General features: G+C 32.9%; 1 pseudogene; it reads left to right on the forward strand.

Moving 5' to 3' along the window:
* Positions 1–11,701: 11,701 nt before the first annotated feature.
* Positions 11,702–17,197, forward strand: LOC141549055 (E3 ubiquitin-protein ligase DTX3L-like; annotated as a pseudogene).
* Positions 17,198–25,600: the final 8,403 nt, after the last annotated feature.

The raw sequence follows: 25,600 nt of genomic DNA on the forward strand, positions 1-25,600 counted from the left end.
TTCTTTTAATTATTACCAATTTTTTACAGATTTATTGGTTTCTATGGTTTTTTCATTAACCCATTCATTGTTTGGGATTTCATGATTAAGTTTTCATTTGGCTCTATGCTTTTGTTTCTGCTTCCTAAACCAATAACTATTTTTATTGTACGTGACATATTAACTATCTCTTTATTTTTACAGTGGTTTGCTGTATGTCTGTTTTTAATACTTGATCAGTTTTATAAAAATTCCACATGGACCTGACAAATATTTCATTTCTTTTGCAGTCACATTTAGAAGGTGCTTATGTCTTTCAGCCCCGGTTTTCCCAGAAATTTATTCAATTTCCTATTTTATCTTTTGTTTCTAGAAAACCAGGAGTAGGACATTCCAGTATGCTGTCATTACTGTGCCATTTTTTTGTGTTTTCTCATAGTTCTGTTAATCTTTCCCTTATGAATTTGGATGCTGAAGCAATTAAGAATATAACTTTATTGTTTATTGTGCTTTGTTACCTATTGTTCCTTTCATCAAAATATAGTTTATTTGTTTGTATCTTTTCATTTTTTGAATGTTTGTTTTTGTATTGTCTGAGAGCATGGCTGAAAGTCCTGCTTTTTTGGATATATTTTATGTATAAACAAGTGTTTCTGTAATACTATTTTTATTCTGTGTATGTGTTAGTTTTTTAAATGTTGTTTCTTATCAGGCACAGACAAATCTATTATTCTTAAATTATGATTTCCCCCAGAAATCTACTATAAACACAAAATGATATCTCTTCAACTCTTCTAAATTAATTTTTTAAGTTAAAATTTTTTTCCAAAAAATTTGGACTTTAGGAACATTTCTACTAGCCCAATGATAAATTCATGAGGGAGAAACAGAGAGAATTTAGAACTCCGTCAAAAAAAGAATGCTAAAAATTGTTTTTACATATAATTGGGAGAAATAAAATATTATTAAAAACAGAAAAAAGTGGGAATGGAATCTTAGATGGTCACATTTGCAATTAGTTTCCACTTCAGGAATAACATCCTTATTCCAGGATGAAATTATAACCAGAAATATCAGACACCTGGAGATTTCATCAGCTTAGGCACTCAACAGTTTTTAAGAATCCTAAGTTGACTCTTTCTTTCTCTGTTGCTAATCAGAATTGTAGCAAATCAAAGAAAAACAAAATTTCTTTCAAAGCCTCTGACCTTGGAGAGTTCAGAATTTCCAAGTTTTCCTTCCTTCTTTTTTGCTCTGTGTGGTTAAGATACAAAGGAGATTCTGCTTCCTCGAGAATGAGAAAAATTAATATTATGTTCTATTATATAACAACATGTGTTGTCAATCAGAGTAATATCATAAGCAAATGAAGAGAGTATGGAATAGTTTATCAGATTTGTGGATAAGGAAATTTATAAAAATAGAAATCATTCCCTAAATGTTCAAAGGAAATGAACAGGCAGCTTTCAGACAAATCAGTCATATAAAAATGCTCCAAATCACTATTGGTCAGAGAAATGCAAATTAAAACAACTCTGATATATCATCTCACACCTATCAGGAGTGGCTAATATGAAAGAAATGGAAAATGTTATATGTTGGGTGGGTTGTGGGAAAAGTGGGACATTAATGCAATGTTGGTGGAATTGTGAACTGATTGGGCCTTTTGGGAGAGCAATTTGAAACTGGGAGAAATGCTGAAAAGTTGTTTCCACAGTATGAGATAGTGTGGGATAGTGGGTACCACTGATGAAGAGGCTTTCACATTGTGAGAGTTTAAGGAAGGTTAGAATTCACAGAACAATTGAGTGATCAATAGAAGCCTTGAATAAACAAGGAATTGGGGGGCTAGGAAGGCACAAGTAGATTCAGCCAATCAGAAAGAGTCTTGTGGTTTTGAGAAAACCACAAACTTAAGATAATAGTCCATTCAGCCCAAACTAGTTAGGGGTCAATGACAGGACTTGACCCAATCACTACTGCCTGCTTAATAGATGAATTGAATATTAAACAACACACCCCATAGGAGGAATTTTCCACCATTTTGGATTTATGATGGGGAGGGAACATGTTTTATACATCATAAGGGGAAACATGTAGTGGGCATATCAGAAAGATTGTAACCTGGATGAAATGGACCAATCCATTCTCTGAAAGGAGGGGATGGACCCCACTAGCAATTATAAAGGTTCTCCCACTTCTGTACTCAGAGCTCCTTCTTCTCAAAGAGGAGAGGAGCCCGCTTCTGGCCAGGAACATTAAGATGATTCCTTAAGATTCTTCTTTAATCAGTTTTCTTCAATATTTGATTTTCAATGTTAAGAGTATATTTCTAATAAAACTATACCCAAAGGGGTATTAAACACTGAATACCCTTTGATGCAGAAATACTGCTACTAGGTCTATATCCCAAAAAGGTCATGAAAAAGAGAAAAGCATTTATTTCTACAAAAATATTTATAGCAGCTCTTTTTCTGATGGCTAAGAATTGGAAATACATTGGGGGCAGCTAGGTGACGCAGTGGATAGAGCACCAGCCTTGAATTCAGGAGGACCCGAGTTCAAATGTGGTCTCAGACACTTAACACTTCCTAGCTGTGTAACCCTGGGCAAGTCAACCCCAGCCTCAGAAAAAAAAAAAAAGAAAAAAGAAAAAAAAAAGAATTGGAAAATTGGAAATACAAAGTGATGCCCATTATTTGGAGAGCTAAACAAGCTGTGGTATATGATTGTAATGGAATATTAATGTCTATAAGAAATAAGGAGAATGATTTCAGAAAAAAACCTGGAAAGGCTTACACAAACTGATGTTGAGTGAAGAGAGTAGAACAAGGAGAATATTGTACACAGTAACAGCAATGTTGTTCAATGAAAAAATGTCAGTGACTTAGTCTCAGAAATACAATAATCCAATATAATACCAAAGGACTAATGATGAAGCATACTGTCCAATTCCAGAAAAAGAACTGATATTGACTGAATACAGACCGAGCATCTATTTTTTCCACTTTCGTTCATTTTTTTTCTTAATAAAGTCTTCTTGGACAAAATAACCAATATGAAAATATTATACATAATTACACATGGTATAGCCTATATCTGCTTACTAAATAAGGGAGGGGGAGTAGAAGGAAGGGTAGAATTTGGAACTCAAAATTTACACAAAAATAGTAAAAAAAAATTTAAAAGAAAAAAGGAGTAGAAAATATGGCCACCACTAACCACCTATTTTTCATTTATGTTATTCAATATTTTAACTTTTCCCCAGTTACATTTAAAACAATTTTTTACATTTGTTTTTAACATTTTGAGTTCTAGTTTCTCTCCCTTTTCCCCACTTCCAGCCCCGATTAAAAAAGCACATGGGAAGTTTGCAAAACATTTCCATAAAAGTCATTCAATTACCAATTTTTCATGGAGTTTCCTATAGCCTGGTTTATGGAAGTTTGGGAAATACTCTTCTACACAAAGAAAGGGAAAGAATGAAATTGAAACACCTAAAGACCAGATTGCTATGAGAGTAACATGGCACTCACTGGCTCACCACAAAAAAAATATTATTATATAATCCATCTCAGCACCTATTTTGTCAAAACTCTCTAGTTCAAAAGACACTCAGTCTGAACTGTAGGTATGATTATTTAATCACTGTAGCCTCTGGGGTATTTATTTGTTAACCTGGGACCCTTACTATTTTTTTTTTTTAACAGATAAGCAAGAACCATCTTGGGCTGGGCCCTTCCTTCGTGGTGGCAGGGAGTAATCTGTGGGTGGTGGATCACAATTTAGATGGTTCTGATTTTCTAGACAAGATTACTGGAGGTACCTGATGTCCATCAAGAAATTATCTTTTAATTGTCAGAGAAGAGCATGATCAACCATACCTGAAGGCCAACCCATTTTCCCCGGCTAAGTATAAAGTAATAGGTAGGAGCTGAGGTAACTCTTAACACCTCCTTCTGTTTACAATCTGGATTCTTACCTTTGCCTGACCAGGTCCAAGCAATGCAAGGTCAAGCCAATCAGAAGGAAAGTTCACCTAGGTTTAAAAGACCTTGTGAGCCTTCAGTTGGAGTCTTTAGTCAGAGAGAGAGGTCACTGATCCTTCTTGTTGTTGTTGCCAGCCTTAATAAATTAATCATGCTCTCAACTTTGACTTTCTGACTGAGATGCTCAGTGTAACAATTTATGTGTTACTGTTACTAAAATGTTTTCTTTTCTGGAGAAAACTATGCCTCAGCATGCATCCCTTTGTTGTAATTTACTCACCATGGTTTTGAGGACTCCCCAAATTCCTCAGCAGAACCCCTCCCTTCTTTGGACCTTTGTGAAATTTTCCACAAAAGGAGTTCTCTGCCAAGAACTTGTGTCTGAATGCACTATTCCTCTGAAAACAAGAGATCTCCAGGCGAGGAGGTAAGAACCCCATTGGAAATAACATTATATTAAAAGTTGTTAGTTTGGACGTATATTTGGAAAAAAATGGCAATGAATGAAAACCTGGGTTTCTTTCCTGTGGCCAATCCTTTGAAGGAATGTTATTGCCTTCAAGGAACATTTTCCCAAATAGGACTGGGAAGGTACTGGATTCCCTTGAAAAAATTGTGTGATTTTTGTTGTTTTTCCAAGCCTGAAGGAATGAGAAAAGTCCCATCTTTCTGCCCTAAATGTGATATCATGTGTTTTCATCAGGGTCCTTCAAAATTTGGAGAACTGAAGGGACATATTGAAATATTTCACTCTGGCCCCCTCGCTGTGTTAAGGAGCAACCAAGAAATTTATTTCTATCGCACTCTTGTCACAAAAGGGACTGTTGTTTTTGTGTGTTTGAGTATGAGTGGACATAAGGCAAGCTGCTTTTCCCTCTCTTGGTCTAATCACCCTGGGGTTGTGGCAGCAGCAGCCTGCTTATTTTTGTTCTCCTTAGCAGCACTGCGTGAAAACATTTCTTGAATTTATTTAGGGAGAAACAGAGACAGTATTTGGTTAAAGGTCTGATACTGCCCTCCATTAGCTTAGTCTCCATACAAAGTACTGACCCCATTGGCAGCCACCTTTATGTTGGGTGAATATGGCATTGTACACTCCAGGCTCATTGGGGGAATTCTTTCTCCTCCCAGGAGGTTTCATTTCATACCAAAAGCACTGACATAACTCATGGATTTTTCCTTAGTCATTAACTTATCCTCAATTCTTTTTTTTTTTTGAGGCTGGGGGTAAGTGACTTGCCCAGGGTCATACAGCTAGGAAATGTTAGGTGTCTGAGACCATATTTTAACTTGGGTCCTTCTGAATTCAAGGCTGGTGCTCTATCCACTGCACTACCTAGCTGCCCCTAATCCTCAATTCTGATGCTAAAAAACTGATATCTAATTTTTTGACAACTTGAACTATCAGAAAGTAATTCTTTCCAGGGTCTGTTGAAGCACGATTAGATCCATAACTGAGCAACCGACCTGTGGCAAGGTTGTTCATCTAAGCGTGTGGTCTCTCGAACAGGTTTCTTGAAATTATTCAAACCTTAATCAGAGAATTCTGGAAGATTTTCTTCACAAATATTTCCCCTATGTTTCAAATTGATTTAGTGAAAAAATCATTTTATTTTCTACAATGAGAATAGATGCTTTTCCTGAAAGTAAAATCCAGAGGCTATGATTGAACCCTCAAATTAAGACCTAGAGAGAAAACCTTACATTCATTATCTTTGAGTGTATGTGTGTTTCACAGATTGTCCTCAATCGTATTTAAGAATTTTATATGAATGCATACCTTTACATACATAAATACTTGAAGGAGGGAAAGAGAAAAAGAGGGAGAGGGAATGTTAGAAAAAGCAAAAATAATATTCCAGCAGAATCTCCTTTAGGGAGAAGAAGCTACTCAAAACAAGAGAGAAGAGAGACCTCCCAACTGAGGCAGAAATGACAAAAAAATTAAGTTTTGCAATATCTGGTTTAAAACAGAAAAATTTAGCTTATGAATTTAATTATCATAAGCTGAATGATTTAAAAACAGTCTTAGTATATAGAAAGCCAAAAGGATTGTTGGTATTTGTGGAATATGAATTAATTGATCCTTTAAATAAATTTAAATCATCTGATGACATTTTTCCTCTTTAAGAAGTTGTAAGTCATAATTTAAGGGAATGATAGTTTTTTATTAATATTTTATTTTTTCTCACTTATGTCTAAAAACGATTTTAACCTTCATATTTTTATAATTTTGAATTCCAAATTTTCTTCTACCTTCCTTCACCTGGCACAGATAAAGGTTACATGTGCAGTCATGCAAAGCATTTTTATATTAGTCATGTGAAAGAAAACATGGATAAAAGCAGCAAGGAAAAGAAAAATAGTTAAAAAAAACAGTATGTTTCAATTTGCATTCAGATTCTGTAAATTCTTTCTCTGGAGATAGCATTTTTCATCATCAGATTTTTGAAAATGTCTTGGATTCTACATGTATGTGCCTTTTCTCCAGTTGTAATGCATGTCTCATGGAATTGAGATATTGTGGTTAACAGGGTTGGAATGTGATGAGAGAAAGTGACTCAGACTGGCCAGAGACTTCAGATGCAGAGTTGCCTTCCAGTTTGGGACCCTTTTGTGTCCCATCTGTATTAGATCTCTGGTATGGGGGATTTCATCATAGACGCCTATCTCTTTCAGCTGAACACCATATCAGAAGAGAAATCAAGTTGTCCATGTTTAAGGGGTAAAAGATAAGGCCTTTTATTTTTGAAGGGTATTCCAGGTGATGCAAATTTGAATATCCAGTCTGGATATGTTGGCTAGATGATAATGGTTTTCTTAGCGAGAATAGGATTGGGCTTCTGCATTACAAATTTTGGTTGTTGCTAGCTGGAAGACTTGGTCAAATAGAGTTCTGGCTCTCTTTGTAGTTATTGCTGGCCTGAGTAGTGCACAAAGAAGACTTGGGTGAGCCCAAATCTGTGTGCTCCAGTGTGCCAAGGTGAAGTAAAAGATGGGTTACCTGATATTTTTGCTTATCCAAACAAAAAAATAATAAATAGTAGGTTTGAATTGCAAATATAAAATTTTAGGCATTGTTGTTGGGGTGTGTGTATGTGTATGTGTGTTCCCCATGGGTAATAAAGCCAAACATGGCTTTATGCCCACTCCTAAGGGTACTGCCATGGACCAAATGGTACAACTACATGATTCTAAAAACCTACAGGTAGCTGGGAAAAGGTTAAAATATCCAGAATTCCAATCACATCTTAAATGTAATTTGTAGATATATAACCTAGGCAAAGATGAAAACTTTCAATGTTGTTAAGAGAGTCCTTGGAATGGCAATTGCCCTCTGTACCATAGGTTAAAGAATAGAGAGAAAGTTTCTCTTTTTCTTTTTCTCTTTCCCTTCATCCCTTTCTGACTTTCTGACACAAAGGGAACAGGAGAGAAGCAGAGGAGGAAAAACAGTAAGGCAAAAATCATTTGGAATATAATTGATAAAAGAAGTATCAGGTAAGAATATTCAAGAAGAAGACACAATTTTAATAATTTCTTAGACTATATATGTGTGTGTGAGATAGAAAACATGGCCTTTCTGATGATACATAGCAAGAAAGACAAAACTAATATATTTTACCAGTATGTTTGTGTTTCTTATATCATGTGTCTCTCAAAGTCTGTAATTATCTTCATGGAGTTTACAAGGAAAAACTTTGGAAGCAAAACTGAGTGTCTTGTTAGCTAAGCTAGATTTTTAGAAAGATTCTGTTCTCTTCCTTTGCATTTCTGAACTGAGGTTGAGTCCTTTCCACTACCCTCTACAGTTACAGAGCTGTGCAAGGGAGGTCTTAATGCGTCATTGTGTTTAACAACAATATGTGCTAAAATTATGAAAGAAAGTATACAGTGGAGTGAATATAGTTTGAACATGGATGAAATGTAGTGTTTGAAAAAGGAAGAGTTGCATAGTCAGAATAATTGGCTTGGAAGATTTGGAAAGACAAATAAAGGCTAGTAAGAAAATATGAAAGGTAGATAAGAAAATTGGGGGACAACTTCTGTCCTGGGCTCCAGGTGCACTTGTGTCAACTTCAGAAGGATTAAGCATTTTGAACATGTTTGATTGTGTTGAAAGAATAGGGTTGAAAAAGGTTTCGTTTTAATTGGAAAAGTTGTGTTTCATGTGTTTATCTTATTGGAAACTATAGTAACATAAAGTTGATGTTTGTTTCTCTATTCAGTTCCAAATCAATTACAGAGAAATGGGAATAAAGTTATAAGTAGTGTATTCTTTCTGAGATTAACCCAGATTTGACCTAATTAAAATGTGACCTTAAGTATGATAATGGAGGTAGATTAAAATCTAGTTCACACACTGCCTCTTTTAGGATCTTTAGCAGTGGATTGGCTGGAAATAGTGGAACCCATAATATGAAATGCTTAGAATAAATACATTGTGCAAAATACAGTATTACATAAATTATGACTTGAGATTGATTACCATTTGGAAAATAGATTTAATTATAACCAAATTTATTCTGGCCTTATTTTAAGTGAAATATGTCTCTTCTAATATGTTTATGATGCATCAGAATTTATTATGCCATTTGACATTAGGAATAATGGGAAAAATGCATGGATCTGAAATTTTAGCTAAATAGGTGACTGAAAGTTAACTCATGGTTTTTCAAGGGGAAATGTTAAGGAATTATCCATGCATATGTTTTGAAAAATAAAAAGCTTAAATAAAAAAATCAAAGAAAAAAATGTTCCTCGAGGTCAGGGATTTGTTATTCTCCAGGCAAGCACAATGCCTCTATCAATAAATGATTATTGATTGGTTAAAAAAATAAATTCTTCTGCTATCCATAAAAAATAAAGTTAACTCATGTCTCTTTACGTCAGTTTATTAATCGGTAAGGGGATAATAACAGCACCTATCTCCCAGAGTTGTGAGGATCACATGAGTGTAAAACACCACAATGCCTACCATAGCTCAAGAACTACATGAATGCTACAAATTGTTATTTCTTTGAGTTACATGTAATTATTTGATACTTGACACTTATTACAGAATGTGATTGAAATACAGTGCCAATGATGATAAAAATTATTTTCTGTGGAAGGTAATTAGAAATGCATTTAACTGAAGTGCGGTCACTGATTGTTAATGGGTTTGTTTCAAGTCTCAAATATATACTATTGTTTATGGAATTTTATGCTTGTAAATTTTCTTATATTGTGAAGTTTTAACCCGTTGTATCTATTATGCTGTTAGAAGAACGACTTTTCATGATTTGGATGTTGTCAACTGGACTGGAACTGGCCTCTAATCTGTGGGTGACTAATGCCACACAAAACAGGCTGGAGACAGGAGAATCAGGTCACAAACAGAAGTTTAATTAATTTCAGATTTTTTTGATTTTATTAATTTTATAATTATACATTTTTTTGACAGTATATATGCATGAGTAATTTTTTTTATAACATTATCCCTTGTATTCATTTTTCCAGATTTTTCCCTCCCTCCCTCTACTCCCTCCCCTAGATGACAGGCAATCCCATACATTTTATATGTGTTATAGTATAACCTAGATAAAATATATGTGTAAATCTAATTTTCTTGTTACATGTTAAGTATTAGCTTCCGAAGGTATAAGTAACCTGGGTAGATAGACAGTAGTGCTAATATTTTACATTCACTTCACAGTGGTCATTCTCTGGGTGTGGTTGTTTTTGTCCATCATTGATCAACTGGAAGTGAGTTGGATCTTCTCTATGTTGAAGATATCCACTTCCATCAGAATATATCCTCATACAGTATTTTTGTTGAAGTGTATAATGATCTTCTGGTACTGTTCATTTCACTCAGCATCAGTTCATTCAAGTCTTTCCAAGCCTTTCTGAATTCATCCTGCTGGTCATTTCTTACAGAGCAATAATATTCCATAACATTCATATACTATAATTTACCCAACCATTCTCCAATTGATGGACATCTATTCATCTTCCAGTATCTAGCTACTACAAAAAGAGCTGCCACAAACATTTTGGCACATACAGGTCCCTTTCCTCTCTTTAATATTTCTTTGGGATATAAGCCCAGTAGTAGCACTGCTGGATCAAAAGTTATGCACAGTTTGATAACTTTTGGGGCATAGTTCCAGATTGCTCTCCAGAATGGCCGGATTCTTTCACAACTCCACTAACAATGTATTAATGTCCCAGTTTTCCCACATCCCCTCCAACATTCATCATTATTTGTTCCTGTCATCTTAGTAAATCTGACATTTGTGTAGGGGTATCTCAGAGTTGTCTTAATTTGCATTTCTCTGATCAGTGGTGATTTGGAACACTCATATGAGTGGATATAATTTCAATTTCATTATCTGAGAATTGTCTGTTCATATCCTTTGACCATTTATCAATTGGAGAATATTAATTAATTTCAGATTGAATAAAATGCTACCTGCAGGTGAAAGTCCACCTCCTAAAAGAAAAGCTTAGCATAAATGCTGGGACCATTTATGTATGAAAGGGGTGAGCCTACAACAGAAGCATTCTTAGATCTGGGATCTTGACATAGTCCTTGAAGCTGGCATTTCTTGGGAATATACACGTGTTCTTGGGTCCTTTGTAAATATTCATTGTCTCAAGTTTTAGGAGGTCATGGCCAACCTGCAGGGTATAGAAGCGGAGTCAAGTGACAGGGGCAAGAGGGCAGTACCTATCAATAATGAGGAATAGGAATTGTGAACATGTGATGGACGGCCATGGGAAATAAGGGGAGCTACCTCAGGGAACACCTGATAGTGGCCCAAGCAAAACATTTTGCCCAAGATGATATCATCCTGAGCTTAAAGAATTATTGGTACACCAAGCCCAGGTCACAGCCTGCTTGCTAGGCCTTAGCTCTGGAAAACAGATTATGGCCAAAATATTTTCTCAATGTTTTTAGAATATAAATTGAACAACTAAGAGAAGGTGAAAGAATTGTTTGAAAAATGTTATTTTTAGCAGCCCTGCTAATGTTGTTTTATAATGTGTGGTAATGCAATTTACAAAAACTGGACATTTCCATCTTTGCCTATTGTTCAAAGGAAGTTACAGCTAATACCATTTGGTGATCACTTTTGAAAGTTGTAAGAATGTTGATTGGGATTATGTTATAATGTTAAACCCGAGCAAGTATTTTCATAGGGACTTTAAAAAGGAAAATTGCTCATTGATTAATGTGTGAGAAATAATAAAGAAGGTCTTTTCTTTGTTGTTTCTCACACATTAATCAAACCTTGTAGACTCTTCTTATATTGTAAACTTGACAGGTTCTTGGAAACCATCTATGTATGGAAGGTCGTCAGCTCTCTAAAAATAACTTGTTGTGGGTTATGGAATGCCTAAAATATGAAATTGACTTATTTAAAATTTACAAGTTTGTATATAATACAAAAGTGATTTCTAACCATCAATCCTTATTACCAGGATGTGTCTAAATTCAAGAAGAAGAAGAAAAAAAGAAAAAAGAAGTGAAGACTGTTAAGTGAAATCTCTCACGTATGTGTAAATCCTGGTAAAGTTTTACTGATTATTGCAACTTCGTGAGCATAAAAAACTCTCTAGCCCTAATCTGTGATAAGTAAGACTTGTCATTTGAGATCAAAGCTTTTGGGACTGTAACTGATACTGTTTTGAGTTTTGAATTCAGGTATAATTGTCTGATGGAACATTGAATCAGTAATCCACCATTTGAAAGAAATGCCACAAACTACTCAGGGAGTGTAACCCTGAACTGTTAAAGGTGGAGGTGTGTAACTGGGAAAAAGCCATGAAGACAAGCTTGCCTAGCCTAAGGTAGGATCCTTCTGGCTAAGTTTCTCTCTTGTATTACTTCCTTTTCAACAGGAATGTTTCCTACCTGGCAATTCCTGAGTCTGGCTATGAGGTGGAATTGTTACTGCATGATTGCTTGTCAAATCCGACTCAACTCTGACTCTTATCTGAAGTCAAAAACACTGAAGGATGCTTTGTTCTCCTGTATTTGTATGGAATCATTAAGGAACAGAGGTGATGCTGGCTTTTTGACAGAAAATTTTTATAATCAGAGCAAGTGGTCAGTAGAAGATAGCACCATACAAGTATGTAAAATCTTACTGCTGGCAGTCTAAAGGTGTAGTCATTCCATATCCCAGACAACTAAGTAACTTAGTACTTGGGCACTTACAGAATCATGATAAGATTAATTCCCTCTAAAAACAGCATTCTTTCTGAATGCTATGGAGAAAATTAGATAAGGGTAAAAGACACTTGTGAAACAAGGATACAAACAAAATATTAAATCATTATCCCATAAGCTAATACCCAGAACACACTTTAGCTACTATATAATCTGAACTATTTATTCAGTCTGATATTAGAGTCCTTTCTGTATCCTAAACAACTTAGAAAATGAATATTTGGCCTTGTCATCTGCCCATTACTAGATATATATTTCTGTATAAAATGAGGTCCTTAAGTATTTCAAAATAATGTAAGAACAATTGAGTGTTTTTGCAACAGTTTATGGGATGAAGGTATTATTTAAAATAAAATCAGAAACATCTTCATTGTGGTTTGGAAGAAACTGATTTTAATGTAATCAGTCCTCCTAGAGGAGAGTAACTTATGGAACAATTTGGGTAAGATAAGTGAAAAATTCAACTTTATTTAAGATTCTTAATTAATGTAGAAATAATACTTATTACCTATCATAAAAGTATGTTTGATTATCAACAATTTATTTGAAGTACACTGTCGTGAAATTGATAACTGAAGAGTATCTCCATATGCTATCCAAAGACTTTTGCAACAATGGAAGTTAACTTGGTAATTTTTATGAAACTTCAGTATCATAGGTCATATCAACCAAAGTGTTTTGTAATACATGTTTTTACTTGAGGAGCGGATCCTTATCTATCCCTACTCTTCCTAAGGAGAAAATTGAATAATTGGATTGGAATTAAATTAAAATTTAATTTAAATTTAAATTTGGAGTACTGAAATAATACTTAAAATAAAAATTGTAAAATAAAAATAACTGAATAAAATATTAAGAAAACAACAAGATCAAATGTAATATGTAAATGTATTATGGAAGGTTTTAATAGTTCTGCCTTCTGTGGTATTTAAAATACTTAGTGTCTATTTGAATGTCTTACATATATCATTTTAACAGTAACCTTTTAGCTTGTTAACAATGTTTATGTCAGGTACAAAAGGTAGAAACAGCACGGGTATTTATTAACCTAAATTCCCTGAAATTTCAGGTGAATTATGAGTTCCTAATTTGATGTTCCCCTTATAGCTCTGTTACTGATTTGATCAGAACCACAAAGGTTGAACTGTTTTCTACCACATTTGATGTTGTTAGAGAAGTAAACTTTGTGACTAGTATTGAAATCTGTCTTGTAGAAGCTTTCAGCAAAATGTCTAAGGAATATTTACAGTTAACTTGCAGCCAGAAAGGAAGTCCCCTGAAGTGGTGCCCCAGAGGATATGATATTTTTCACACTGCCCCAGGAAGAGATATGCCAGGGATTGGTTGACTGCATGGGATAGCTCAGGTTCAAGATGAAATATCTTGACTGAATGGATATTGGGAAGGGTTACTAATCTGCAGGGAGACTTAATGTTTGGTAATATTGATCTCCGTTATTTTACTCGTTTGGCTTTTATTTCTATATCTGTATATTAAGTTCTCTTGAATTTTTTGATGTTGTATGATTTTCCCCTCGGAATTAGTCCCTGTTTTTGAACATTTTTACTATGACTTATACTGTGCTTTTTGGTTGTTCTGGTTCTGATCTCACATTGTAATTGGAATTATTCTGTGCCCAAGATCTCTTGTTAGCTTTCTGTCAATTGACCATTATCTTTGTGAAATGTTTCTTTCTCTTGTCTCCAGAGATCCTTCCTGGGTAATATCTACTGGAATGTTTTGCTAGAAGTCACTGATATAGCCAGGGGTTGTCTCTGAGTGCTGGGAGCATGAGGGAGAAATTAAAGGGTCCCCTGGACTTGTCTCTTAAGTTGCCATATTTTTTTTTTAAATTTTATTTTATAATTATAACATTTTTTGACAGTACATATGCATGGGTAATTTTTTACAACATTATCCCTTGCACTTACTTCTATTCAGATTTTTTCCCTTCCTCCCCCAACCCCCTCCCCCAGATGGCAAGCAGTTTAAGTTGCCATATTTTGCAGAAACACTGGACATGCCAATGATGCCCACTTTTAGCTGACACTATTGATTGAACTCCAAGCTCAGCTCCCTGTGTGCTTTAGAGTTGGAAGTCACCAGTCAGTTTGCAACAGATTAAGAAACTCTTTTTACAAGTAGGACCCTTATAGATGATCAGAACATCTCATCTTCATGATCCAGCACTTTCCAAGGGAAAAGAATGCTCTTTTTGCTATTTTTCTCATTCCTAATTTCTCCTCTCCTTTGAGAGGGGATTGATCTTTTCCACCTTCCATATGACTTCCTCCTTTCCCTGTAACTTAAATATCAAAACTTTCCCTTCATTCCTAGGTTCCTTAGTATAGGGAGTTCCCATATTCAAATGCCTTTCTCTTTAATAAATCCAGTTGCACTGCAAGTCACATGGATTTGTGATGTTGTTTTTGGTTAACACTGTGCATAATATGCTGATTATTTTTTCTGGTTTTATTGATATTTCATTTTGCTATTGATTTGATTTTACTTGATTTTTGCCCTCTTCTTTTTAATCAGATTAGCTAAAAGTTTATCAATTTCATTAGTCTTTTCAAAGAACTAACCTTTGGGTTTAATTATAATTTCTTCAGAGTATTTTTGTCTTCAATTTATCTCATTCTCCTATATTTAAAAATATATTTGTGCTTATTTTGAGCTTATTTATTTGTTGAGTGACTAATTTTTTCAATAAATATTCAATTCATTTACATTCTTATTATCTGTGTTGTTAATATGTTTGTAAAGATATGACTTTTTTTTCTTTCCTTAAAATGGCTATTTTACATCCTGCAAATTGTTGTATGTTTCATAATCAGAATCATCAACACCATTTTTTTCAATAACTATATTTTTAAAAAATTATTCTTTGAAATTCTCATTATTTAGGATTTCAGTTTTTAAGTTACCATTTGTTTCTGTCTTATGTTTGTGATGTCAGAACCAATTACCATTTTTATTAAGCTATGGTCTGGGCAGAGAGGTGAGGTAGGGAGTTGACAGCACCCTTCTTCTCACTCATCTTCCCCCTCTGCTTCCCAGTTTCTCCTTCCAGAGCCCACTGAACAAACATCACAACCCTGACTCTTCAAATCATGAATTACTACTCTACCCTGATGGCCACTGGCAGCACTGTCCACAGCCCGAAGTACCGGGTTCTAGTCCGGGTGTCTGAGAACTGCCCTAGAATGGAGAGGAAGCTGCAAAAGTATTTCCAGAACCCATGGAGATCTGGAGGAGGCAAGTGCAAAGTCAAACTTGGTCCTACAGAAGGCACTTTCTGGGTAGAGTTTTATAAAAAACAAGCCAAGGAAGGTGTCACAGCAAAAAGAGATCACTCTGTGGTTGTCAGTGATACATCACACGTGGATGTCTTCATAGAATCAAGTGAAAACCCAGAAGAGAACAACACTTTGGAGCTAAGCCAGCCTTCTCCTCAGACTCAGTCACTCCCACAGCAAGTTCCATATGTGAAGCACCCAGAAGCAGGAGGTGCAGCAAGCTCCTCTAATTCCTTCATTCAAAAGGTATTTCTTTATGTGGAGGCCCAGTGAACTTCAAGCTTTCCTCAGAGCAAAGAGAGAGAATTATTAACCTCTGCCCAAATGTCAAAATAGAGGGAGGACAAGATGGAATCGAGAGAGTGATTGGTGACTACCAAGATATTGAAAAAAATTGATCAATTCTTAAATGAGAAGATCCTGGGAAATGACCAGAAAGAGGATTTTTCCTACTCAGCCTCTGCAAGAGAAATCGAGCACATCATGTCAGATGAGTGTGATGTTCCTATTCTTCCCTCAAACCCTATGCAGACAGCAGAAGAGTCAGATCCTATTACAGTTCCTTCGCATTTGTATGAATATTTTAAATATTTCTTTGCCAAAACTCTAGACAGGATAGAAAGTGAGCATCAAGTACTTATCAACAGTACTCTGGTGTATCCTACAGGCAATGTGTGTTTAGAGTTTGAGCCAGCTAAGTCAGGGGACAGAAAGGCAGCTCAAGAAGCTTTTACCAGAGAATTTCAGAGGGAAATGCAGAATGTGTCCCGTCAGGATGTTATTTCACAGATAGTAAGCTGGCATTTGATGTCCAAAAAACACTGACTGACATGTTTCAAAACCTCCACGTTAAAGCTGAAGGAAAAGTCTTAATGCTCTGGGGAAATCCACAAGATATTTTAGGAGCTCAACATTTCATTGAAGCAAAGTTCTCCCGCACACAACCTGAGGAAATGATGGCTTCCCAAAACATGATGAGGAATGGAATTGAAGTTGATACTGCTCACTGGCGTCTTCTGTGTCAAGAAATCACAGAAATAGAGAAAACATATGATACTGCAATGGAAGTGGTGAACAATCCCCAAACTCCCAAAACCTTCATTGTGTTTAAACCAAAAGACAAAGGCTTAGACCTCTCTGCACATGCTTATGAAGATTTCCTTGATGTCTTTCAGATGCTTTCATCTCAGATCGTCAAAGAGGTAGTGAACCTGAAATCATTGGACCAAGAGAGAAAATTTTGGCCTGAAAAGACATTCTTTGAAGACTTTGAAAGAAAGCACCCCCATGTGAACTTGGAGTGGAATGGACAAGAACTGACATTGGCTGGCTTGCCCAAGTACTCTGCAGAAGCAGTGAAACATGTTAAAAGATATTTTGGTATTGAAGATCCTGCCCAGCAGAGACAAGGACTCAGTTTTTCCTTTGGAGGGAATTGGAATAGATTCTCCAAGTCTCCCTTGGACAACATTGTTGACGATTTCAGAATGGCTTTACCTGACATTGAGGGATTGCCTAGGTATGGGGACTTAGGGAAAGAGGAGAAGGAGAAAGAAGAGGGAGAGGAAGAAGAGGATGAAGAGGAGGAGGAAGAAGATGAGGAGGAGGAATGTGTCATCTGTATGGAAGTCATTCATTACAAAGAAGTCCTCCCAAAGTGCAAGCATGCATTCTGTGGTCCTTGTATCAGAGAGGCCATGAAACAATAAAAAGCTTATATATATATATCTTTGGGATATAGACTAGTAGTGATAGTGTGTCAAATATTAGGCATATATGTCAGGCATACTTCCAAATTGTTCTCTAGAATGGTTGGATCAGTTCACAACTCCACCAACAGTGCTTTGATATCCAATTTTCCCACATCCTTTACAACATTTGTCATTTTCCTTTTATTAGTCAACCTGAAGGGTATGAGGTAGTATTTCAGAGTTATTTTAATTTGCATTTCCCTAATCAATAGTGATTTAGAATACTTTTTATATGATGGTAATCACATCACAGTTTGTCAATCTCATTGGAAAGGTTCTATTTGGCAAGCATCACCCAGTCTGTAACTTTTGTATTTCCTCCTTTCTCTTAAGGACTAGGTCACTGACCACCTAGCTGCATTTGAGATGCAATATCCTGTACACATTTGCTGACATATTTGAACTGTTTTTATTTCATTATGAATGTTATCAATAAAATTTAGCTTTATCTCTAGGGATCAACCGGTCAGTATGTTGCTATCTTGATGTATTTTTAATGAACTCCTTTTAATATCCAGGGAGGGAAAAGCTCAATGAAGAATTTTCCTATTAAATGAAGAGCCATGAGGAACTTTTGGGGATTTTCACCCTGGGCTATCACTGTGGACAGGTCTGCTCCACCCCTGGATCCAGCAATCAGGTACTGCCTCATGCCAGCCCTGTGAAGGGCAGAGAATTTAGCTCCCTAAAACTAGGATGGAAAATGGAGAAATAAGGTCCATAATTAAATTTTGATTTTATTTTCATTTATGTACACAGAAGGAAATGTAAAAAGGCTCACTAAGAAGGCCTTGCATGCTTTTGCATGGGAATACCAATATTCATAAAAGACATTAGAGGAGTGAGCCTTTGGGGACTCAAACAAAGACTGATAGCAAAACCTTGGGACACATCCTGCCTGATAGGTCTACAATGGAACATTGAGGATATGGGGCAGAAAGAAAAAAATACTTCGACAAAATAAAGGATGAGACCTTAGGTATTGAATTCGGTCTGATATACATTCTAAATGTAATTTGAACATCTATAGCCTAGGCAAACAATGGATCTTCAGTGCTTTTGAGAGAGGCTTTGGAACAGCAATTAGGGAAGGAGAATTTAGGTACGGAATACTTTTGGAAAGGCTGTAGTAGAACATTCAAGACTTTTAAATAGAAACATAAAAAGCGACAATCTTTTTTACTATGACCAAATTAGAGGGGCAGACAAGAGAAAGAGAATGAGAAAAAAATTCAGTAAAGTGAAAATGATTTTTCTAGATAGTTTGCGATATGATTAGCAAGGAAGTATCTGGTCAGAATATGAAAGAAGCCAAACTACTATGTGCAGTTGTGAATGGCTTTAATGTGAGCTTGAAAAAAAGATGAAATAAAGTTTAACAAAATTAGAGAAAAGAAGTAGATAGAAAGTTACAGGAAAAAAGGTAATCCCTTTTACAATGATAGTATGAATAGAAGGTTGAAAGTAAAACACTGTGAAAATTTGAAAAGAGAAGTGAAAAAAGTTTTTTTTTATCTCATTCCAATAAGAAGCATATGAGAAACTTTATTTGGTTATTCTACATAATATGGAAAATATAGAAATATATTTGCAGCATGGACTTATTTGGGTATAGCACAGCATTAGCAGGGTCTATTTTAGTGTATATGTGAATAATATGCATTGATAATTTCATTATTGAATAATAGAGATTATGTTCACAATTTGTATGTTTCAGAGAAATGTCATGGATTCTTAAAGAGAGGTGAAAATACAAGATTATTGCTTTAAATCTTTGGCAATAGACTACCTAAAATTAGCTGGTCCTATAATTTAAAGTGCTAACAGTAAATGGCCCTTAGATGAATTGAGACTTACAAATCTAGATTTAATTTCATCTTGAAACATCATGTGGTCTCATTAATAATTTTGTTCTCCTATTGATAATTGTGCTAAATCAGAACTTAGTCCAAAGATTCATTTTTTAATATTCAGCATTAAGGCAGAAGAAAAAATGGTTGTAGATGACAAAAACATGAGTCAAAAAATCTGGTTTCAGAAATTTAGTGTCTGCGTTATTTCACCTCTGTTTACCTCAATTTCCTGATTTGTAAAGAAGAAACTGAAATAATAGCACCTACTTCTTAGGATTGTAAAGTGTTTTACATAGTGCTTGGCATATGGCAAACACTATATAAATGTTAATTATTTTTAATATTATTTCTTTAATTAAATAGAATTGCTCCATACTTGATAACTTTAAACAAGGTTTTAAATATGATCAGTGTAAAGTGCTAACAGTGATCAAATGAAGTGATTTCTTTGTAAAAAAAATTGAGAGATGCATTCAAATTAATTTATGTTATTTGGAAATGCATGTCCAAATTGTGTTATGCTTTTAAAATCCATAATTTTTTTTGTTTATGGAAAGAGGCCATTTCAAAATTGCCCTGGGAATGCACTAGCCCTATAGACATATATTGTTAACTTTTATTGCATCAACCTGAAAAAAAAATAATAATAAATGTATCTAGGCTTGTTGATTACTGAAACTTTCTATTTGAATAGAATTTCTTTGTATTTTAATTTTATGTTATTTTGTACCTTACAGACATACTTTAATAATATTAGTGATAATTTAATGGTTTTATATTGATAATAATGATTCTTTTCAAAAACCTTTTTAATCCTTTCATAAACTCTTATTGCATCTACATTAGAGAAATAATAATAACTGTATTGAGGCATTCTTATTACTACAATGCTTTCTGAGGTACGACCTATTGGGATTTTAATTTGATATTTCATATCTTATAGACATAGTATAATAATTATTGTTTGCGATAATTTAATGGTTGTTTCATTTTAATAATAATGCATCTTTTTAAAAGATATGTTTTTTCATTAACTGTTATTGCATTAGCATGAGAAATAATAGTAAGTGTATCTAGACCTGGTGCTTAGTGAAACTTTCTGTCTGAGGTACAGTATTTGGGGATTTTAATTTAATATTATTTCATATTAAATAGATATACTATTATAATTTTAGTTTTGATAATTCAATGTTTGTCTTATTTTAGTAATAATGATTTTTAAAATACTGGTTAAACGCTTGCATAAACTGTTATTGCCTCAACATGAGAGAAATAATAAGTGTAATTAGGCTCATTGCTGAAACTTCCTTTTTGAACTAGGGATTTTGATTTCATATTATTTCATATCTTCTAGAGATACTAAAATAATTACAGTGTGTGAAAATTTAATGATTGTTTTATAATAAAAGTGATTCTTTTCAAAGACCTGTAAAAACCATTCAGTAACTCTTATTGCATCAACGTGAGAAAAAACAATAATAACAGAACATGTGCCAGCTCATTCCTGAAACTTATTGTCTGATGTAGCATGGATTGTGATTCAAATTTGATATTATTTCATATTACATAGACCTTTGTATAATGAATATTATTTGCTATCATTTAATTGTTATTTTATTTTAATAATTATGATTAATTCTTAAAGACTGGTTAAACTTTTTTCAGTAACTGTTTTTGGATCAATATAGGAAAAATAATAATAACTTTCTAACCCTGGTGATAAGTGAAATTTGCAGTCTGAGGTAGGATCTCTTAGGATTTTAATTTGATATGTTTTCATACCTTATACACATACTATAATGAATATTATTGGGATAATTTAAAGGTTGCTTAATTTTTCATTATTTATTATTGAATCAACATGAGAGAACTAATAATAATTGTATTTAGCCCTAGTGATTAGTGAAACATCCTGTCTGAGGTAGGATCTTTTGGGATTATATTTTGATATTATTTCATATTATATAGAAATATAATAATAAATGTTATTTGTGATAATGTAATGGTTGCTTTATTTTGATAGTAATGATTCCTTTTTAAAGACCTGTGAAACCCTTCCATTAACTGTTATTGCAGCAACGTGAGAGAAGTAGTAATAACAGTATCTAGGCCTTCTCATTACTGAAACTTAGTCTGAAGTAAGATGTCTTGAAATTCTTCTTTGATATTATTTCATATTATATAGACATTCTATAATTAATATTATTTTTGATAATTTAATGGTTGTTTAATTTTGATAATTATTCTTTTTAAAAAAACCCATTAAAACTTTCATATTAATTGTTAATGCATCAACATAAGAAATAATAATTATAGTAATAATAATGATGATAACTACATCACATGATTAGTGAAACTTGCTGTTGCAAGTAGAAACTTTTGAGATTTTACACTGATATTATTTCATATATCGTTTGTGACAATTTTATGGCTTTTTTTGTTATACTCATAATGATCATTTTTTTAAAGACCTGTTAAACTTTATTCATTAACTCTTATTGCATCAACATGAGAAATAATAATAATAAATGGATTTGGAAATGCTGATTAGTCAAACTTTCCGTGTGAGAAAGGATGTATGGGATTGTAATTTGATATAATATCATATTATATAAGCATAGTATAATGATTATTTATGTGATAATTTAATGGTTGTTTTATTTTAAAAAATAATGGATCTTATGCTTTGATGTAAGATCTCTTGGGATTTTAATTTGTACTATTTCATATTACACAGACATTCTATAATGACTATTTTCTGTGATAATTTAATCCTTGTTTTATTTTAATAATGATTATTCATTTTAAGGCCTGTTAAACATTTTCATTAACTGTTATTCCATCAAAATGATGGAAAATATAATACCTATCTAAGCCTGGTGATTAGTGAAACTTTCTGTCAGAGGAAGGATCTTTGGGGATTCTAATTTGATATTATTTAATATCGTATAGAAATAGTTTACTGAATATTATTCATGATTATTTAATTATTTTTTAAAATAATAACAATAATTATTATTTTTAAAAACATCAAACTTTCATTAACAGTTATTACATTAACATGAGAATTAATAACAATAAATGTATTTGGGACTGAGGATTACTGAAACTTGTTGTCTGATGAAGAATTTATGGGATATTAACTAAATATATCACTGTATAGACAGATTATAACAATTATTGATTGTGATAATTTAATAGTTGTGTTACTTTAATAATTATGATTCTTTTAAAAAACCTATTAAACTTTTTCATTAACTGTTATTGCATCAAATTGAGGGAATTAATATTATAATGACCTGCTGATTAGTGAAACTTTCTCAGTAAGGATTTCGTGGGATTCTAATTTCAAGCTATTGCACATTATATAAATATATTATTCTGAGTATTATGTATGATATTTTAATAGTTGTTTAATGATTCTTTTTAAAAGACCTTTTGAACCTTTTCATTAGCTGTTATTACATCAATATAAAAGAAATAATTATTAATGCATCTAGCCCTGGAAATTAGTGAAACATGCTGTGTCAAATAGGATCTTTGGGATTTTTATGTTATTTTTTCATGTCTTATAGACATACTATAATGAATGTTATTTGTGATAATTTAATGGTTGTTTAATTTTAATAATAATTTTTCTTTTTTAAAGATTTGTTGAACTTTTAAATTAACTGTTATTGCATCAATGTGAAACAAGTAATAATAACTGCATATAGGCCTATTGATTACTTTGACTTATGGTCTGAGGTAGGATCTTTTGGAATTTTAATTTGATATCATTTCTTATTATGTAGACATACTATAATAATTACTTTGTGATAACTTAATGATTTTATGTTAATAATAATGATTCCTTTCTTAAAAACCTCTTAACTTATTTTCATTAAGTCTTATTGCATCAAAATGAGTAAAATAATAACAGTAACTAGGCCTGGTGATTAGTAAAATATACTAACTTTAGTATTATCTTTTGGGATTTTGATTTGATATTATTTCATATTATATAGACTTTATAATGAACACTATTTGTGATAATTAAATGGTTGTTTTATTTTATTAATAATTATTCTTTTAAAAACACCTGATAAATTTTTCATTAAGTGTTATGGCATGAATATCATAAATTAAGATAATAATGTATCTAGCCCTGAGGATTAGTGAAGTTTGCTGTATAAAGTAGGGTCTTCTGAGATTTTAAGATGATTTTATTTCATGTTGTATAGTTAAACTATAATTTATATTATTTATCATAAATTAATGGTTTTTATTTTAATAATTATGATTCCTTTGTAAAGACATTTTAAACTTTTTTCATTAACTTTTATTGCATTAGCATGAGAAATAATAATAATAATAATAATTCTATCTAGGCCTGGTGCTTAGTGAAACTTGCTTTTTGAGGTAGGGTCTTTGAGGATTTTGATCTGCTATTATTTCATATTGTAGAGAACTACTAAAAATTATTGTTTTTGATAATTTATTGTTTGTTTTATTTTAATAATGATTCTTTTTAAAATACTTTTTAAACTCTTGCATAAATTGTTATTGCATCAACATGAGAGAAATAATAAGTATAATTAGGCCTGCTCATTACTGAAACTTCCTTTCTGAGGAAGGATGTTTTTGGGATTCTAATTTTATATTATTGCTTATTATGGAAATATACAATAATAGATATTATTTGTGATAATTTTATCATTGTTTTATTTTAATAATGACTTTTTTAAAGAACCTGTTAAACTTTACAATTAAGCCTTATTGCATTAATATGAGAAAAATAATAAGAACTGTATCTAAGCCTTTTGATTAGTGAAACTTGCCAGAGATCTTTTGCAATTTTTAATTTGATATTATTTTATATCTTGTGAGACATACTATAAAATTATCGTTTGTGATAATATAATGGTTGTTTTATGTTAATAATGATACTTTTTAAAAGACCTGTTAAATCCTTTTGTAAACTGTTATTGCATCAAAATGAGGGAAATAATATCTGTATCTAGCCCTGGTGATTGGTGAACTTGGTGTCTGAAGCAAGATCCCTTGGGATTTTAATTTGTTATTATTTCATATATTACACACATATAATAACAATTATTATTTGTGATTTTAATAATTGTGATTCTTACTCAAAGACCTGTTAAACCATTTTATGAACTGTTATTGCAAGAATATGAGAGAAATAATACTAAATATATCTTGGCCTGCTGATTTCTGAAACTTGCTGCTTGACATAGGATCTCTTTATATTTTAATTTGATATTATTTTACATATTATAGTTATTCTAAAATTTATTGCTTTTGATAATTTAATGTTAGTTTTGTTTATTGATAATGATTCTTTTTGTAAAGAGCTATTAAACTTTTTCATTTAATCTTATTGCATCAACATGAAAAATTATAATATTAATAACTGTATCAAGGCTTGATGATGCAAGAAACTTCCTATCTGAAGTAGGATGTTTTAGGATTTTAATTTGATATTATTACACATTATAAACACAGAATATGATGAATGTTATTTTGATAATATGATGGTTGTTTTATTTAAGTAGTAATGATTCTTTTTAAAGACATGTTAAACTTTTTCATTAACTTTTATTGCATCAAAATGAGAGAAATAATAATAACTGAATCTAGCCCTGGTGATTAATGAAATTTGATGTCTGAAATGGGATCTCTTGGGATTCTAATTTGACATTATTTCATATTGTATAGACCTACTATAATATTTATTGTTTTTATAATTTAATTGGTTTTCAATAATAATGATTCTTTTTTTAAAGACCTGCTAAACTCTTTCATAAAAAGAGAGAAATAATAATAATAATAACTGTACCTAGGACTGCTCATTACTGAAATTTAGTGTCTGAGGCAGGCTGCCTTGGGTTACTAATTTGATATGCCATCCAATTTCTAGTTTTTGAAGGGAAGATGAAAAACAAAAGAGAAGCAGGTACTATCCATCACACTCCATGGGTCTCCCATCTGATATTCATGAGACTTCTACCACGTCTGTAAGCTCTGGATCAAAGAGAAGAGGGGGCAGATTTCCATTTTCATTCTGTCTCCTGTCTGATTCCCACTCTCCAAAAGGAAGGAAAGAGGAGTGACAAGTAACTTTCATCATGCTCCATAGGTTTCCCTTCTGATTTCTTTTTTTCAAAAACTTGATTTAATGTCTTATTCTTTTCCCAATTACATATCAAAACAGTTTGAACATTCTTTTTTATTTTTGAGATTTTTAGTACCAAATATTCTCCCTTCCTCCCTTCCCTCCAAATCTCATTAAGAAGGACACCTTTTTCTTCTCACTTTCCAGTTCTTTGCTACCATAAAACATTTTTGTACAGATGGGTGTACTTCCTTTTTGATTTTTCCCTCCTCTATGATTTCCTTGGGATACAGACCCAGTAGAGACACTGCTGGGTCAAATGATATGGACAGTTTTCTCATCGCTTGGGTATAGTTCCAAATTGCTCTTCAGAATGGTTGGATCATTTCACAA

The sequence above is a fragment of the Sminthopsis crassicaudata genome, chromosome X, assembly GCF_048593235.1.
Source record: "Sminthopsis crassicaudata isolate SCR6 chromosome X, ASM4859323v1, whole genome shotgun sequence".
NCBI lineage: Eukaryota > Metazoa > Chordata > Mammalia > Dasyuromorphia > Dasyuridae > Sminthopsis > Sminthopsis crassicaudata.